Here is a 17,521-nt window from a genome sequence, read left to right on the forward strand (position 1 = left end):
CTTTCCCGCACCCATAAATGTGATCACATCACCACGATACTCCGAACCCTCCCCTGGCTCCGAATCTAGGTCCTGGATTAACTTCCAGATCGCACTCACTGTCTGTAAGATCCTCCATGGACTCGCAACTGCTTACCTCTCCTCTCTCACCTACAATATCTCTACTCCATACACCTCTTTGCTGCTCCAACAAAGCAGGGCTTTAGGCACATTGATCTGATGATTTCATGATCAAATTCAACTGTCATAGCGACCTCTTACCCGCTCTTGTTCACCTTTATATTTCAGAATTTCCATCCCAGTCTGCCTCTAAAAAAGATGCCCGAGAAATATGTAGTTTTCTCTGTCACGTGGACGTCTTTGGTAGTCCGGCATTTACTGCTGAGGTGGTGTGGAGCTGCGCCTTCTCCTTGAACTCCTACAGCCCTTGTGGTGGGGGGCACCCCCCCCTCCCCAAAGGATGCCCCCCCCCCCCCACAATGCTGTCTGCCAGGAATATCCCAGATGGCCCACCCAGCGATGATGAAGGAGCGCCGATAAATATCCATGTCCTGACGGTACGTGGCTTGGCGTGAGACAAAGTGGTGGCATTCCAACCACGCAGCTACTGCCGCCCTCATTGATCTCAGTGGTGGAGGTAGCAAGTGGGATTTGTATGTATGTTGAACTTTTTTCGCACCGTACGTAGCCGACCGTACTCATCGGAGGTGCGTTTATTTTATTTCATCGCCAGTCACGGTCGATCCTCTGCTGGAAGAAGGCCTCCGTAAGCCGTCACCATCCTCTCGCGGCTTTGCAACGATGTCACAGTAGAAACGAGCACCTGCACACAAGGACCGTTCTCCTTGATGCCGACCCATCACGATTCTTGACCATCGGTCATCATCCCTTCCAGCGATGTGAACGGCCCAAAACCTGCTTCACCTTTTCTCAACGTTGTGAACTGTCTCCATCGCTGAGCAAGGTCTCAAATCCACGCGTCTTCTCCGTTTCTCGGTGAAATTCCAAGCACGCGTCGTTTTTGTCCATTATATATATGTACCGAAGAATATACCATCCCCAATCACATACTTATATCTGGCCACACTGGCAGAGCACCTTTAAGATAATGCATAAGGACAAGGACACATTCAGAATGGACTTTTTTTTTAGCGACCGCACAGAAGAGAGAACAAAAAACCAACCACATCTGGGCGCTTGAAATAAATTACACTTTTTTCCCCTTTCACCGGGCTGTAATTTTTTTTTCTAATTGCGTTTTCCTACTCTCGGCTTTCGCTGGCTGGGAAAGGACACAATATCGTATAATTACCCCATCCGTCTCGAGCCTGACACAGCGCGCATTTCCAAGAGGTAATTAAAGTGGGCGCATTGCGAATATCCTGTGCGAGCCCCAAGTCGAGCGATGATTTCTGTTCTGTGCGCCGCACCAGCCTCCAATTCGGCTCTGCCGAGCGTGCGAAGCCCTCTTTTTAAACACGGCTCGATAAAAATATAACATCTTAAAACAAATTCCGGCAATTATGGTTCATGGCATACGGACTCGTGTCCCATGGAACTCTGCACTGAAATTTGCTGCATTGCGTGAAAAGCGCCCGACGCCTCTTGATGAAAACCAAAACCACATTCACTTTGTGGAGCAAATGTTTGTGTGTGTTTGAGACCAGATTTGTATAGCTTTATCGATACCAGCCATTTTTTTGGGGTGGACGGTGGGATACGACGTAACACTGAACATGTACAGTCATTTTTGTCAATTAACTTCTGGATGAGGAACCACCCCACACCCGTGCAGGTCACGGAATATGATTTGACCATACTTCACCACGCTGGTCAGTACGGGTTAGTGAAGATCGTCGGGTGCATCGCGGTGCGATTTAACCACTGCGCCCCCCCCCCGCCCCCCCATGTCCCGCTCGATCCAGTAGCAGCACACTTAGCTATTTTTACAAATTATTTTTTCCTAATTTAACAAGTAGACTTTATTTTCGTCGAATAAAAAAAAACACAAATTACATAAAATAGCAAACGGTCCAATTCTGCATTGCCTGCACACGCGCCTGTGTGTGTGTGTGAGAGAGAGGGTGAAGTTATAGTGCTACTGTGACATTTATGTAGATCTGGGCCAAAAAGTCGAAACGCTTGGACGGGCGATATCCTTTATAATAGCCGCTATTTCATATCACGGAACAATATCTATAAAACAATTCTCTACTCTGCGTGACCTATCTCAACACGTACACCCCTCTTGTCAATCCACTGCTGGATTAAGGCGGCCCCCTACATCCTGTGACGTGGCCCGCGCTGGTCAGTGTGGGTTTGGTGAAGTCGGGGGGGGGGCGGGGGGGTGGCACATAGCGACGTACCGTACAACGGACCATTCCTGTCGCCTGGCTCCACCGAGGAGCCGCCGCGGACCGTGTGCCAACCTCTTCAATGCGCCAGCTTCACGGTCACCGCATCCAAACTCCGCCCAAGCTCAACGCTGCTTAGCTCCAGGTATCTGATGGGATCGGATGCAGTCCTTGGTGATCTGCGCACCACGGACACGTCGCAGACCATTGTATGTTGTCACAGTTCCACGTCAGCCTTGCTTTCGGTTTTTAGCAATGCTTTGTTTTTTTATTCACGATTTCAGAAAGGCAGCGAAAAATGTGTACGGCTTACAGTATTAACCTTTGCACCAAAAGGGGCCGTACATAAATGACGTCACGCGATTTTGGACGATTTTTGACCCCCCCCCCCCTCGTCACACGGCGTCACAAAAAGTCAGACCCCCCTCAAATGACGTCACAAAGCTCTGCCCCCCCCCCCCAAAAAAATGCTTCAAATCACTTTAAACTATTGTCATTGTAGTGCGTATTTAATGTGCCGCTGCACTCTGATGTTGTAGGAGAAAACATTTATTACAAAGTCTAATTAAGTAGAACGTGTTGTCTATATTTATTTAAATTTGCGCATTTTGATGTGACGTCACATTTCTCAAACCCCCCCCCCCCTCGTCACACATCGTCACAAATGTCTGACCCCCCCCCCCAAACCTAGGTGCGTGACGTCATTTATGGACGGCCCCAAAGACGCCCAGCGTGGACAATAAACTCGACTGCAAATCAACACAAACGCGACACGATCGTCAATGTGGACTGCCCCTAATAGGAAAAACCCATAAATAACCGACGTTTCGGGGCAATGGCCCTACTAAGCACACATTTCTCTGCGAATGAAGCTACATCTGCTCATGAAGAAGGACTGTCGTCCGAAACGACGCCGCCTGTTTATTTTTTACTTTTCCACGGCAGTGTGGAGTTGCGTTGCTCGCGCTTGTGTACCACCGTCGACGCGGCATCGCCGTTGTCTTGCGTTACTTCCATCTGCCGCGTTCATCGCATAACCGGTTGACTGTGGCACAGACGATGAGCTCACGCAACAAGGCGCGCACGCTCGCGTAATTTAGCCCATTGATTTAGAACGTCCGGTATTTAGACAATTGAGAACACGCGCAAACGTTAACGTTCTCAGCTAATTTCAAACAAAGGCATTTCCTGGTTGTTGTTGTGATTTCAAGCCCTGGTCACACTCCATGGAGAGAATTTTTCACATTCCATTGGCCCAGTGAAATTCACGGTATCTCAAAATCCACCGAGCATTCCTTAAAATTTTTCAAATATATATGAGGTCGTTCCACACGCTCCACGCGGCTGATGATTGGTAAACACGTTTCACGTGACGTAGAGATCGGTGCTGATTCAAATGACCAGAGATTGTGTTGTTTTCATCATTGTTATAAGCGTGTTTACCCAGGAAAGCCTGGTTAAGTCTCGTTACTCGTTTTCAAGAGGGGGCGGTTGTTTCTGTGTATAATTACAAATGACTACATACACTCACGTTGTGTATGAGTTTATGGGGAGCAGTAGCGTAGTTTTGAGCGCACTGCGCTATGGACACGGCCACCCGAGTTAGATGCCAGCTCACGGCCACCAACACCAGCGACATTTACCTGCCCCTCCCTAGGTCGACTCAGCCTCAAATGAGTACCTAGAGTGGTGTGTAAATATCGCCATTAGGGAGACAAAGGGGGCCGTGCGTGGTGCTGGCCACCCACCCCTCGTTTGCCATGCCGACCTTCATAGGTGCTCACTAACAGCACTTGCCCCGAAAGTCTGCAAAGGCAATAAGGGTGTCTTTGTCTTTTGTCTTAAGTGGACATCTGGCAGCCCATCCTTTCACCAACCCGCACAGTCCAGCGTGGTGAAGTATGGTCAAACAACCCCCCACGACCGAAACGGCGTGGGAAAGACTTCATCTAGCAGCGTATTGATAACCTGCTATACACGAGTATTATTATACAGCTTGTTTAAATGTGATGAAGCAATTGCGAGTGCTGCTCTAAATTAAGACACTATGAATCACCGTTGGGTACGTACGGGTTTGCCCTCCTTTGATGTAAGAGGACTTGATCATCAGCTTTCGCTACGTCACGTGGGGCCGTGTTTCGTAATCACCGTGCACGTGTTTCGTCTTTAAATTGGAAATTCGAACGGCGAAGATTGGTGAAGGTAGAAAGGCGGAAGCCGTGGCGAGTTGAAGTATCACACAGGGATGGAACTATTGCACGTGGGACACGGACCACGTGCAATAGTTCCATATTCATAGCATCCTATGAATATGTTTCCCACAATTTTGACTAATTTCAGTATAAGGTGAAATCGATGTGGTTGGGTGCCAACACAATTCCAGGATGATTCCGGTTGAAATGTAGCACTCGTGGTTCGGGCACCACACCAACCACTCTGTTCGACTTTTGCGGATGATTGAAGTTTTACCTATACGTGACTTGACCGCAAAAACCTAAAAGTATGAATCCTTGCAGTCACGAAAGCTTCAAATCTAGAATTGATTGAAGCAATGTTTGAAGGAGCTAAATGCCAATCTTGAGGTCTGATCGCCACGACAAGAGGGCTTCCGCGGAGAGTTGGTGGAGACTTGCTATTTCTCGCGTGTTGAAGTAGCGCAGACTAGAGTTGTCTTTCTACACGGTCCGTGGCTTTGATTGCATGCCCACACTCGCACCACTTTGGCTCGTCTTCGTTTTCTATTCATGAACGAGATGTGCGCTTCGGCCTGTTTAAAATTTCGGATGCAGCCGATGGTTTCCACCGGTGTCTTCGAGGAATGTCAAAGCTAGGTGTGCGATGTTTGGGTATCGAGTGAGGTGTTTATTCTCGAAGCCTGCGATGTTTCACTCTGTTCGCCAGCAGCGTTATTCCTGATCTGGGTGAGATTCGAGGATGGTGACAACAGCAGCAGCAGCCGCAAGACGCTCCCAGTTTCTCGGTGTTTGTCAAACTTATTTTTTTGCCTGGGGGCTACTCGTCCGATGCAAACATTGCCGCGGACCATCCAGCACCGCACCCCTTGGGACAAAACGCATTCGCTCATCTCGAAATACCAGTAATACAAACATGATATTGCGGAACAGAAATACTTTCTTTTTTAAAAGGTATATATATATAACTTTTTTTAGAGGACATTTAGATCTTAGGTTTAGGGTAGTTAAATAAGGGTAACTTACATAACGTCATTGTTTTATTAAGTGTCAAAAATAAAATATTAATTGATGTCCGAATCAAAAGGTATAAACGTTGTCATTTCCGGATCGACCTGCGTTTGCATCGCAGCCCCGCGGACCCACGTGGAGGAGCGTCACGGACCGACCACCTGGTGAGTCCCGGGGACCACCCTCTAGGAACCACTGCAGTCGGGGGATCGGACAGAGGCAGAAAAGATTGTCGACTGCGCGCACACGCACCCACACACAAACGCACACGCATCCACACACAACGGACACGGACCCACAACGCACACGCACCCACACACAACGGACACGCACCCACACACAACGCGCACACGCACACACACACAACGGACACGCACCCACACACAACGCGCACACGCACACACACAACGCGCATGCACACACACAACGCGCACGCATCCACACACAACGGACACGGACCCACAACGCCCACGCACCCACACACAACGCGCACACGCACACACACAACGCACACGCACCCACACACAACGCACACGCACCCACACACAACGGACACGGACCCACAACGCCCACGCACACACACACACAACTTGCACACGTGCGCGGCTGCACGCGATTGCAGGAACGCATTTTTAGAATTCCCACATTTTGCCAATCCCGCCAGCTCCACTCGGATTCAAGAGGACAAACACAGCCGCGGGCAGGCGTGTCCCCCAAAATGGAACGCGGCTTCTTAATTGTTAATGGCCACTCTCTGATTTCGAGTCTCCGTGCACTGTTGTGAATTACTTGCCGTGAAGAGCAGTCTTCAATTAATGGTGTTTGCACGCGATGTTATTGTAATGCGATTTATTTTCTTATATAAATAACTGGATGTTATTATGTTACAATGTAATATCATAATCTTATACACGCGATCCAATTCTGTTTAATAATGGGGTTTGCGCGTGATGTTATTCTGTTTCATAAGGCAGCTTTTCTTTGCTGTACTTAATATTTCACATTTTGTTTCAGGCCGCTGTTTTTTTTTTACTTTTTGGAAACTTGACTGCATTCTGCGCGTGGTCTCTCGATGTCTCTGTGTGTGGGTGTGTTGACGTGCGCGCGCTGCACTACGAACCCGGCCAGCCGAGTTCGATTCCCGCTTACGGCCAACACCGGTGACGATTATCTGATCTCGGGCTACAAAGGCGGTCAGGCGCGGTGACGCCACCCACCCCCTCGTGCGCCGTGCCGGCCTTAATAGGTGCCACTCGCTAACAGCATTTGCCCCAAGTCTATTCAGTCGATACAGGGGATCTTCGTCTTGTACATACACTAGTACGTTGGGGCAAGTGATGTTAGCGAGCACCTATTGAGACCAGCACTGTACACGAAGCTCGGCTTTAATAGGTGCATTGGTCTATCTGGCTATTGGTCTATATAAGCGTGGCTCTTGTGTGCGTGTGTAAAACATCTAGCATGGTGATTTACTTCAAAATTATGCTATTAAAAGGGTGGGTCAAAAGGTTTTCACTTGACGTGAAGTTAAGCAAACAATAATACTGCCCTTTGCCAAACCACTGCTGGAATGAAGGCCTCCCACGCTGTGAGCAAACCTCACCATTCGACGGTTTGTGAATTATTCTGCCAACAATTTGGCGGGAAACTATTTGGCGTGGCCGGGAATGGAACTCGGGTGGCCGGTCTAGGAAGGGAGTGCGCCAACCACGGTAAGAGCGGCCCCACTGGCCCGATAGGCGTTTGGTTTGCCTCCAAAAGGGCCCTAACATCCGTATACACGTCAAATAAAGCCTCATTACTGTGTGAAAATAAAGATGCATAATTAGATTTAACTGAAGGTTGTGTGTTTCCTGCTTGGGGTCGGGTAGAAACTGGGATTCAATCTGCGGTTTCGGCCATCCATGGCTCTCGGGGGTTGTGACCCTTAAGTTCACATCAACCTGAGTTTTCGAGTTGATATGGTCTTAACCTGATGCCTAAATGTCAAAGTCTATAATTCCAATGATTTTTTTCTCAGTTATTTGATAGTTCCACCTACCGAAGATGAACAGAAATCGAGGCTTAACTGCCATATGACAACAATTTGCTTGGAGCAGGATGTTGTGGGGAGAGCTTTCCCCACCAGAGAGAGAGAGTGGTTAAAAGAAGAGGTTATTTGAAGGGATCTGGGAAGTAGTTCTATGATGTCGCCTTCAACGGTGGCCGCTCTTGAACACGGCACGATGCACCGATGTGGTGTGAGAGTCCCGAATGGCCACTTGTTCCCGTGTCGTGACGCCGATGGTTACGATCGGAGTACAATTGCGAGAGGGAAAAAAAAGTTTTTAAAGTGGAACTTTTTAAAAGGCCAATTTTTCTTTAATCGATCGCCCTTTTCCAAATGCATTGTGTGGTTTTGAATGTGAGTGGTGGCCAAATGCCCATAAACATGCCTTTTAGTGATATTTATTTTTTAAACTCGAGCCGTACTTGCACCCCGCCCCCATCGCCGCTGTTTGTTATTGCTGTTCTCGAGCCTGCAGCGATGGCTGTGCTGTGGCGCGATCAACTTGAAAAGAAGAGTGATAGGTATTTGTGCCACGTGGCCTACAAATTATACACTGGGTCGATCCGAATGGAGGAAACGGAACTTTAGGGTTTCGTTGTCATGACATCAACAGCGGAGATCACTTTGCGGTGAGGGAGGGGGGATGGTGGGTACATTCGAACTAATTCGAGCAAAAAAAAAACCCGTGGAACTCTCGCGCAATGAATTTGTATTGATTGTTGCAATTTAATGTCTGAATGCAAATGAAAAACACGTGCGGCTTTATTCATGTGTGGATCCCGGAGGGGGGAGGGGTAATGTTCCACACTGACGATGGCTAACTTTTACAAGTTAATTTAAGCGCTGTGGTTATACGGAGTACGATTTAGTTGGTGGAGCAGCAAAGACCCCCCCCCACCCCACCCCACCGTGAGATTACGAGATCAAGTCCTGACCGTGGTGAACTTGGCATCGTGTGTATCTTTCACGTGGCGATGATGATGATCATATTTACAGTATTATAATCCCCCATCATCCACCTCGAGTGTCGTAATACTCAGCATTGTGATTCATTCTAATACTCATCAATAATAAAAACAAGTCAATTATTACTATCACATCATTGTCAAACGTCAATTAAAATAAATACATTTTACCCAACATCAACCAACGAAGGATCCCTCCAGGATCAGAAAAATGTCAATAACTGATTTGAGTTGCACGACCTGGTGGACAAGAGCGTTGATTGGTTTTCGTTGGACTGGTCCCTGCCATAGACATGTGGAATTTCCACCATGGCCTTAGTACCAGCAAAGATTAAATGAGCAGCACCCACTGCTCATTCAAACACGGGGCACAAAGATACAGATCCCCCGTATAGCCTGAGCACACTGTTGGGGTAAGTGCGTGTTAGCAAGCAGCTATGAAGGTCGACACGGCACTCTCAGGGGTGGGTGATGTTTACACGCCACACACAAGGTACTCATTTGATGCTGAGTTGATCTAGGAGGGAAACGCTTTAGATAATCGGTACATTTGTTTCCCGTGAGTAGGAATTGAACTCTGGTGACACGGTGTTCGTAGCACAAGCGCGCTAACCGCCACGCTACCACTCCCCACTCGCATTTCTGCTGTTGTGACATACAGTCGAGAGCATGGGTGTACATTGAAAAGTCTTGGGTTCTGCTGAAAAGCCTGAGCAGGGGCTGATGGGTTGACGCGCCGGTCTGACTGCTTAATGCATGGCAACATTGCAGGTAAGATTTATCATCACGCCGCACACACGGCACAACTATCCGCAGAGAGCCGGCTATTATTTAACGTGCTGTGTCGCTCGCAGGCACAAGTCTGCGTTCGTTTTAAAATAAGCCATCGACCGCGCCGTGGAAAAAAACGCACGGCACGTGCTAGTGGCCGTGCGTGCAGACCTCGGATGCACATAATAATTTAACGATGCTGTTGGTCCAATATATATAGGCATGTATAGAGTTGTGTAAACAGCCTATGTGTGTGATAGAAAACACGAAGTGCACTTTCCATTGGCCAAATTGTGATCGGTTGGTTGCCACATTTACGCAGTACGCTGTAACATAGGTTAACACTGGAGCAGTGGCGCAGTTCCGAGTCAACTTTATGTACCCAGCGACCCAATATCAATTCCTGGCTACGGTCACATTCGGCAGTGAGTGATATCTCACTGGTCCCAGGTTTTTCTTTCACCAAGCCAAACAGGCAAGAGTAGTAAAGTATGGTAAAACAACCGCAATGGCTGGCATGACATTACAAAGGGCTTAATCCAGTCGTGAATTTTCAGTGCTGTGAATTGTGAATTGTTTGTGTTTTTTAAATCTGGAAAACTTTAGCAAGAACAAGGACGTGCAAGCCAATGCGTTTTCAGTCAGCCATGTATTTTAAATTCCATGACCAAAATTGTCAAACTCGAATACAATTTCGTTGTACTGGTGACAATGACAATAAACGATCTATCTATCTATCTACAACCGAGCTTCGGTGAGCCTGTTACACAGCGGCCCATCCTTGTGCTGCCTCTGTGTCGTGAGTCGAACGTAACGTGAAGGACAAACATCGCTCAGTCAACAAATTGTCCCTCTGTCTGATACTGGTCTGCAGCTCATTTTAAGTCTCAAGAAAGTGTGTTTGTATGTGTGTGTGTATGGGCGGAGGAGCGACGCTCACAACAACTAGCGGAGCGCCGGGTGACTAAAGCACATCAAGTTAGTACAGTAGGGGTAACAGGTGGTGCATCAGCCAGTCATCTCGGTCATCTCGGTCAGTCGACCCGTGGCACCTGCTGGGTCTGCCCCGTGACCTCCTGCTAGCGGGCGTTCGACACTTCACGTGGCCTCAAGGTGCACATAGCCTGGCACAAGCGTCGTGGTGACGTCACCGCCACTTAGTGGCGAATGGCGGTTGTTGTTGTTGTGTATGGGTAGCCGTGATGTAGTGGTTAGCGCGCGGCGCTACGAACCTGGTGACCCGAGTTTGACTCCCGCTCACGGCCAACACCAGTGACAATTATCCGAGCTGGTCATGGGCCTCCCCTAGGTCGACTGGGCCTCAAATTAGTACCTGTTGCGGTGTGTAAACATCGCCACTGGGAAGACAAAGGCGGTCCCGCGTGGTACTGTCCACCCACCCCCTTGTGTGCCGTGCCGGCCTTCATGAGTGCTCGCTAACAGCACTTGCCCCAACAGTCTAAGGCTATGCGGGTGATCTTTCTCTACGTTGTGCGTGTCTAGAGTAGTGGTGGTCACATTGTTTTGCACACTGCACGGAGGTCGTGCGCGTCGATGCGAAGCCACGGCTAAGATAGGCGGTGATGATCTGATGCTTGGACCTCTCCGAGGTGTTTACAATGAGGTAGCCGGTGTGGTGCTGTACGTAAGACGTCTGTGCCGGGAAGTGAGAGGCACCCCGATGTGGTGCTGGCCACACCACCACTTCGATTTGTGCGCCGATAAACGCTCTCGCATCACTCGCCCCAACCGTTGAAGGCTCTCCACGGGACTTTCGTCTTTGTTTGACATTAGAATTCTCTGCATTTTAAATGGATTTATGATAAATCGCTTATAGGGCATAGTAATAACCCCGATTTCACGTCTTCCCTTTTCGCAACTGCGTCGTCACTTCATTAACACCACGACTTGATTCGCGTCGCCTCAACTCCACACTCACGTCGCTGACGGCTTCGTTCGTCCGTTCTCGTTATCCGTCGTCTCTCACAGCCTTCGCCTCCACCACTACCACCACCACCACCACCAGCCACCACCACCACCTCCACCACCACCAGCACCACCACCACCACCAGCCACCCTGTAAATCGCTTCGATTTACGTCGTTTCGATATCCGTCGCCTTTCACAGCCTTCGCCTCCACCACCACCATCACCACCAGCCACAACCACCACCAGCCACCCTGTGAATCGCTTCGATTTACGTCGTTTCGATATTCGTCGTCGCACCTTTTCAAGGAACGCATCTCCCCCCCACCCACCCGCCCACCCCGACGTAACCCGCGGTGAGTCGATTACCAAGTGACCCCAATCTCGCCAGATCCTGACAGCTCAGCAAGGGGTCGAACCTGGAGGGTGCTTCAGGTGGGGCGACCCCTTTGGGTCAAGCAGGCGGTGCAGGCTGCAGTGCGGCGCAGTGCACACCGCGCTGCCGCAGTGTGGTCACATCATCCCCAGGGGCATCTTCCAGCGGTGGATTAACGAGACGGGGGTGGCCGTACATGTGTACATCACCTCCGTGCATGTGTACATCACCCCCGTGCATGTGTACATCACCATCGCCTCCGTAAGGATCCACACGGATTTGGCCGCGTTAGAAAAAATAAACCCACCACCACCTACCTGCAACGTCAAAAGTTACGCCGTGGTTTTGTTTTTATTACGAATCCCAGAAAATGTACCCGACTGGGTGCGGTGCAGTGCCTGGTTTTGAGCAGACAAACATTCCACCCGACAGCTTTTTTATTTTTTTTATTTTTAAAAAGCAACTCCCGTACGTGCATCTGTCTTGCTGCTCATGAATAAGTCCTGGATGACTTTTGTGGGGTGCACCAATTCGTGTCGGTGCGTCACGCAAAAAAAATGTTCACCATTGACATTGTGGATATGCAACGCGCTATGGGGTTGGGGTTGGGGTTGGTTTTCCCATTGGTTTGCTCGCTGCAATACGAAGCCGGATACCTACGTTGTGATTCTAGATCACAGCTAACGTGCGCCGGTGGCCAGGTGATATTTGCTCCAGGTGATATTTGCGCCAGTCTTGGGTGCCACCTTTCACCAGCCTACACGATTCACGATGAGTGTGGCGAAGTATGGCAACACGAAGACAAATGTCCCCCGTATAGCCTTAACACACTGTTGGGGCAAGTGTTGTTTGCGAGCACTGAATGAGGGGCGGCATGGCACCGCGCCCGGCGGCCTTTGTCTCCCCAGTGGCGATGTTTACACATCGCACCAGGAACTCATTTGAGGCTCAGTCGACCTAGGGGAGGCCTAGGACCGGTTCTGATAATCGTCACTGGTGTTGGCCGTGAGCGAGAATCGAACCCGGGTCGCCAGGTTCATAACGTAGCGCGCTAACTGCTACACTGCCACTCCCCATGACAGATACGGAATATGGGAGACAGTGAGTTGTCAAAGGCTTGAAATAAATATGAAATGAATTAATAAATAAGATTCTCATCTTGACAGATTAATCATAGCGAGTTCACTTAACTAACGAATGGTGGTTGTCTTCAAGTGTTTTTCTGATATTTATGCTATGTAATTAATGCGCTCTGTTGCTTTTGGCAAACATTACTATGATTTCACCATCACTTAGTGGTTTTATATGAAATGTATCTCACAGCACTCCAATTGTGTGTGTGGTAGGGAGCGGTCGTGTAAGTGTTAGCGCACTGCACTACGAACCCGGGGACTCGAGTTCGATCCTCGCTCACGGCCAGTGACGAGTACCTGAACCGGTCCTGGGCCTCCCCTAGGTTAACTCAGCCTCAAATGAATACCTGATGCAGTGTATAAACATCGCCACTGGGGAAACAAAGGCGGCCGGGCGTAGTGCTGGCCACCCCACCCCTTTCGTGTGCGTACTGGCCTTCATAGGTGCTCGCTAACAGCACTTACCCCAGCATTCTGTTAAGACTACACGGGAGATCTTTGTCTGTGTATTAACATATGCAATGCATTCATGCAGCAATATATTGCATTTCATTAATAATGCATTTGTTTAAATATGTAGTGATTGTCCTTTTGTAATATAACCTGAATATTTAAACCACCTGGCCATGGCTAATTATTTGTCCAGACCTACGCTCAATAAACCAGGAAACATCCACGGCACAAAATCCCCACGTTCTCGTGGGAATATGGAATTCTTTCATTTGCCGGCGAGAATGGAAAACACACAAAAAATGCATTAAACCTAAACTCTCGACATTGCAGATGGTGAATGGATAGGTGCAGCCTTGCAATCACTTACCTCAGTCACTGCTAGTGGTCGGGCCTCCAATAGACAGAACTATAGGGAGCTCCCGGAAGAGAAGGTATTTGGCCTACTCTTTCATTCCGACCAGTTTTTCCTGTTAGAGCTGGGAGTTACCCATACGTTACCGCACCGGAGGCGACCTGCCAACCGCAGGGCTGGGGGCGTCCGTGCCGACGCTGCTGCGTGAACAGCGGTGGAGGAACTTTGCCCAATTTGTTTCAACTGCTACATCGGGACCTCCATAACGTCCCCCGGCATCGCTCGACGCCACGCAAGCCCCTTTTGCGTCGTAACCTTCGACGATGCGAGATGAGCCCCGATGCATCTTGGAGAGTCAAAACGACTCGCAAACAACCACCTCGCTGTGTAAGACCCAGCGCAGAAACCCCCCTGGGGGTTTGCTCTTCCACGAAGCTCACAGTCCACCCTAAACCGCATCCACCGCACAAACCGTGGCAGTAGATGCGGGTACCTGACGCACGAACATTAAAAACCTCTTCAGTGTGCGCCTGTGGGCATCCAGAATAATACCGTACAACGACGCAATTCCCGAGCCACAAATACGAAGGAGGAGACAATCGCAGCGACCCACTGCGCTGCTCCTGACGCAGTTGTCTGGCCATGTGAAATTGTAGTTGCATCTACATCAGCAGCCATACGAAAGAAACAAATGGGATTGTGAGTCCAGTGGCCTAACCGTTACACCTCGGTAGCGTACACGCCGCGGACGAATGCTTTAAAATCCGCATGCAATCCTGCGCGCGGGTCGCGTGCAGGTAGTGCGCGCACGAAACGCACGTTTTGAGATCTTGCAGGACGCTGCCAAGATAATTTGACTCTCGGTTGCCTGTCACTGGCGTTGCGCTCGGGTCTGGAATGCACGATTTGCGAGTCAACGAGGATGCGTGTTTCTCTAACATCCTCCGTCTGCTGCTGCTGATGCCTGGGAGGACGCGATTTTTTTTCCGTTCCCGCAGTGAGCTGTGAGATCAGAGCCCCATTGCATGCGGTCGAAACCGCGTCCCACATCTGTTTCAGGTTTACATTTTGGCTGGAAAAATCGGTGCTCTGGGGGGGGGGGTAGAGACTGGGTGGGATGTGGGGAGGTGTGCTGTTGACGACTAAAAGATTGCGATTGCGTAAACAATGAAATCGGCGGAGGTCCACTCGCTCGGGTTGAAACAATGTCTGCATTTCTCCAGAAGATAACTTCGCGATGATGGAAGGAGACCGAGGGTGTAGAGCGCACGCAGGTTTTAGATGAAATAACTTGAGTGAAGCAATGCAATTATTACACCGTTGTTTAGAAAAGCCGTGGCATTATGTCAAGGAAGGCTGTAAGTGTTAGTGACCGATGCTTAAATTATATTTCATCATCATGCGCCGGGGGTGTTAGCGCTATGCCGAGTGTGAATTAACGCGAATTCAGTCGATCGTGCCTCGTGTCGTTGGCTAATTATTAGAATGAGTCTCGTACATTCGGTATTAATAATGCGGGCCAAATATGATCCCAAGGGTGTTGTATTTTATCCTTCACGAATGTTCCTCAAGTGGCCCGGATCTTCGACTGGGATGGTACATTTTTGCAAAGCCCCTTTCTACCGGATTTAATTAAATCATGATAAACCGCCACGGTGGTCTTCGGTATATTAATGCCATCTGATCCACACACACACACACAACAATGCATCAACCGCACGGCAACGCACCGCCATTCCAAACCACGTGGCCCCCCACTGAATGGGCCTGGTGGGTTTACGGAGGCAGGGACTGACTAGGACGTATATTATAAGAGGAAGATGTGTCCCGGTGCAGGGATGAGCGCGTGTGCTGCACGTGGCTCTGATTTTTAACACTGGCAAATGCTTTTTATATGTTTCAAATAATAATAATCAAAGCAATTGGGATAGGTATTTGTAAAAAAAAGTCGACGTTGATATTTGCTCCTAGATAAATACAAATCCAAGCCCTAACCAAGAGCTTTTGTTTTTCAGCGGAATAATTACATCAATTCTGTTCGGCTGCAACCAATGAGTGCCATATGGTGCACACTATCGTATTGCTCGTCTTTGTGATTGTTAAATGTCGCCTCCTTTTTTGCGTTCTGAAATCTCCTGAAGCGATGGCACGTTGGCGAGAAATGCTCTTTGCAGGAATGACTTAAGGCTTTTGGTTTGCTCTGCTTAGTTTGGCGCAGACCTATCTGTTATTGTTCCACCGACGAGTTGGCGATGGTCGTTCTTGCAGTTGTTCTCAGCTGTCCATGCTGGATCGCTGCTCTATTTTTGTGGGCCTCCCATATCTGGATTGACTTAATAATAAATGGAATTCATATTGCGCCTCAATACAAGCACGTGTCCAGATGCTGTTCGTGGCAAACCTGCGTCATACAGTCAAAAAAAAAACACACGCGCAAAGAAATGGAGAAGAAGATTTAATAAATAAAAGTTTTATATATATAAAACTTAATATAAAAAAGTTGGGCAGACCGAGCATTGGCATGGTGCGGCTGTGCAATAGCGGCTGCAAGCACCGTGACCCCCACGCTTGATGGTGATTCCGTTGCAGTGTGTGGTGGTGGTTGATAAGGCGACACGCATCCTATAGTGTTGTGCAGGCATTACCAAAAATATTTCCGACATCTTGAACAAACACAGGATCTAGGTTCGTTTCAACACAGTACACAAAATCCGTGATTTAATCCCATTTGTAAAGGATGTGATTCCTGCCATGCTGTACCCTGGTGTCTACAAACTGAGTTGTGGTTGTGGAAGCAGTTACATTGGGGAAACGAAACGACATATCTCGGACCGCGTTCGTGAACACAAGGCAGATCTGAAACACGGTAGGACCAATACATCAGCCGTTGCCGATCATTGTTTTAATGCTGTGGGCTCACACGAAATTGATTTTTACAAGACGGAGGTACTCTGCAAACCTACCGGCTACCTTCAGAGATTTGTTCATGAAGCCATCCAGATATATAAAGACTGAGCAATCATTGGAAGGACGTTATTAACCAGGTCTGCCTATGTCAGCTGTTATTTCATGCTATTCTCTCACTTTAACATATCCACTTCCGTGCCCAGTTACATGCTAATTCCTCACTTTAACATCATGCTAATCTCTCACATTATCATCGCTACTTCCGTGCCCAGTTACATGCTAATTTCTCACTTTAACATCATGCTAATCTCTCACATGATCATAGCTACTTCCGTGCCCAGTTACATGCTAATTCCTCACTTTAACATCATGCTAATCTCTCACATTATCATAGCTACTTCCGTGCCCAGTTACATGCTAATTTCTCACTTTAACATCATGCTAATCTCTCACAGTAACATAGCCACTTCCGTACCCAGTTACATGCTAATTTCTCCCATTAACATCACGAGACCCAGCCACTCCTTTATGACCCTTGGGCTACACCCGTTTCAAACCTTTTTAAAACAGTCTGCATCAGCAGCAGACCACGCTTTCCCACCTGATGACGGACGCTTGTGTTGCGCCCGAAACGTCGTGATTTATTTTATTTTATACCTACGTGACTTTACCGAAAGAACCAAAGAGTACGGTGGTGCTCTGCATGGAGCTATAGAGTGGCCAGGAGATGGTAGTGCTGAGTATTATTCCTTTTTCTTAGGTTTTTTCGGTAAAGTCACGTAGAAAGTAAAATAAAAAAAATCACGACGTTTCGGAGGCAACACAAGTCTCCGTCATCAGGTGGGACCGTCACAGCCAGATTAGCTGTATCAAGTGAGGCAATGATTCAAGATGTAATCCCTTAAAAGCGAGTTGAGGGGGGAGGGAGAGGGAGGGGGGAGCTCATCAGACTATGGTAGCCAATGAAAGGAACGTATCGGGAGGGAGGGGGGGGCGAGGCCAAAAGGGTGGGCGATGGACGTGGAAGCGCTT

General features: G+C 48.7%; 1 long non-coding RNA gene across 1 annotated transcript; it reads right to left on the reverse strand.

Moving 5' to 3' along the window:
* Positions 1-544: 544 nt before the first annotated feature.
* Positions 545-3,428, reverse strand: LOC144728711 (uncharacterized). Its single transcript, XR_013587560.1, has 3 exons — positions 3,287-3,428; positions 2,367-2,533; positions 545-823 (listed from the first exon to the last, which is right to left on the reverse strand). It is a non-coding gene; the product is annotated as an uncharacterized LOC144728711 (long non-coding RNA).
* Positions 3,429-17,521: the final 14,093 nt, after the last annotated feature.

This window comes from Lampetra planeri, chromosome 30 (genome assembly GCF_965212315.1).
Source record: "Lampetra planeri chromosome 30, kcLamPlan1.2.h2, whole genome shotgun sequence".
NCBI classification, from domain to species: Eukaryota; Metazoa; Chordata; class Hyperoartia; order Petromyzontiformes; family Petromyzontidae; genus Lampetra; species Lampetra planeri.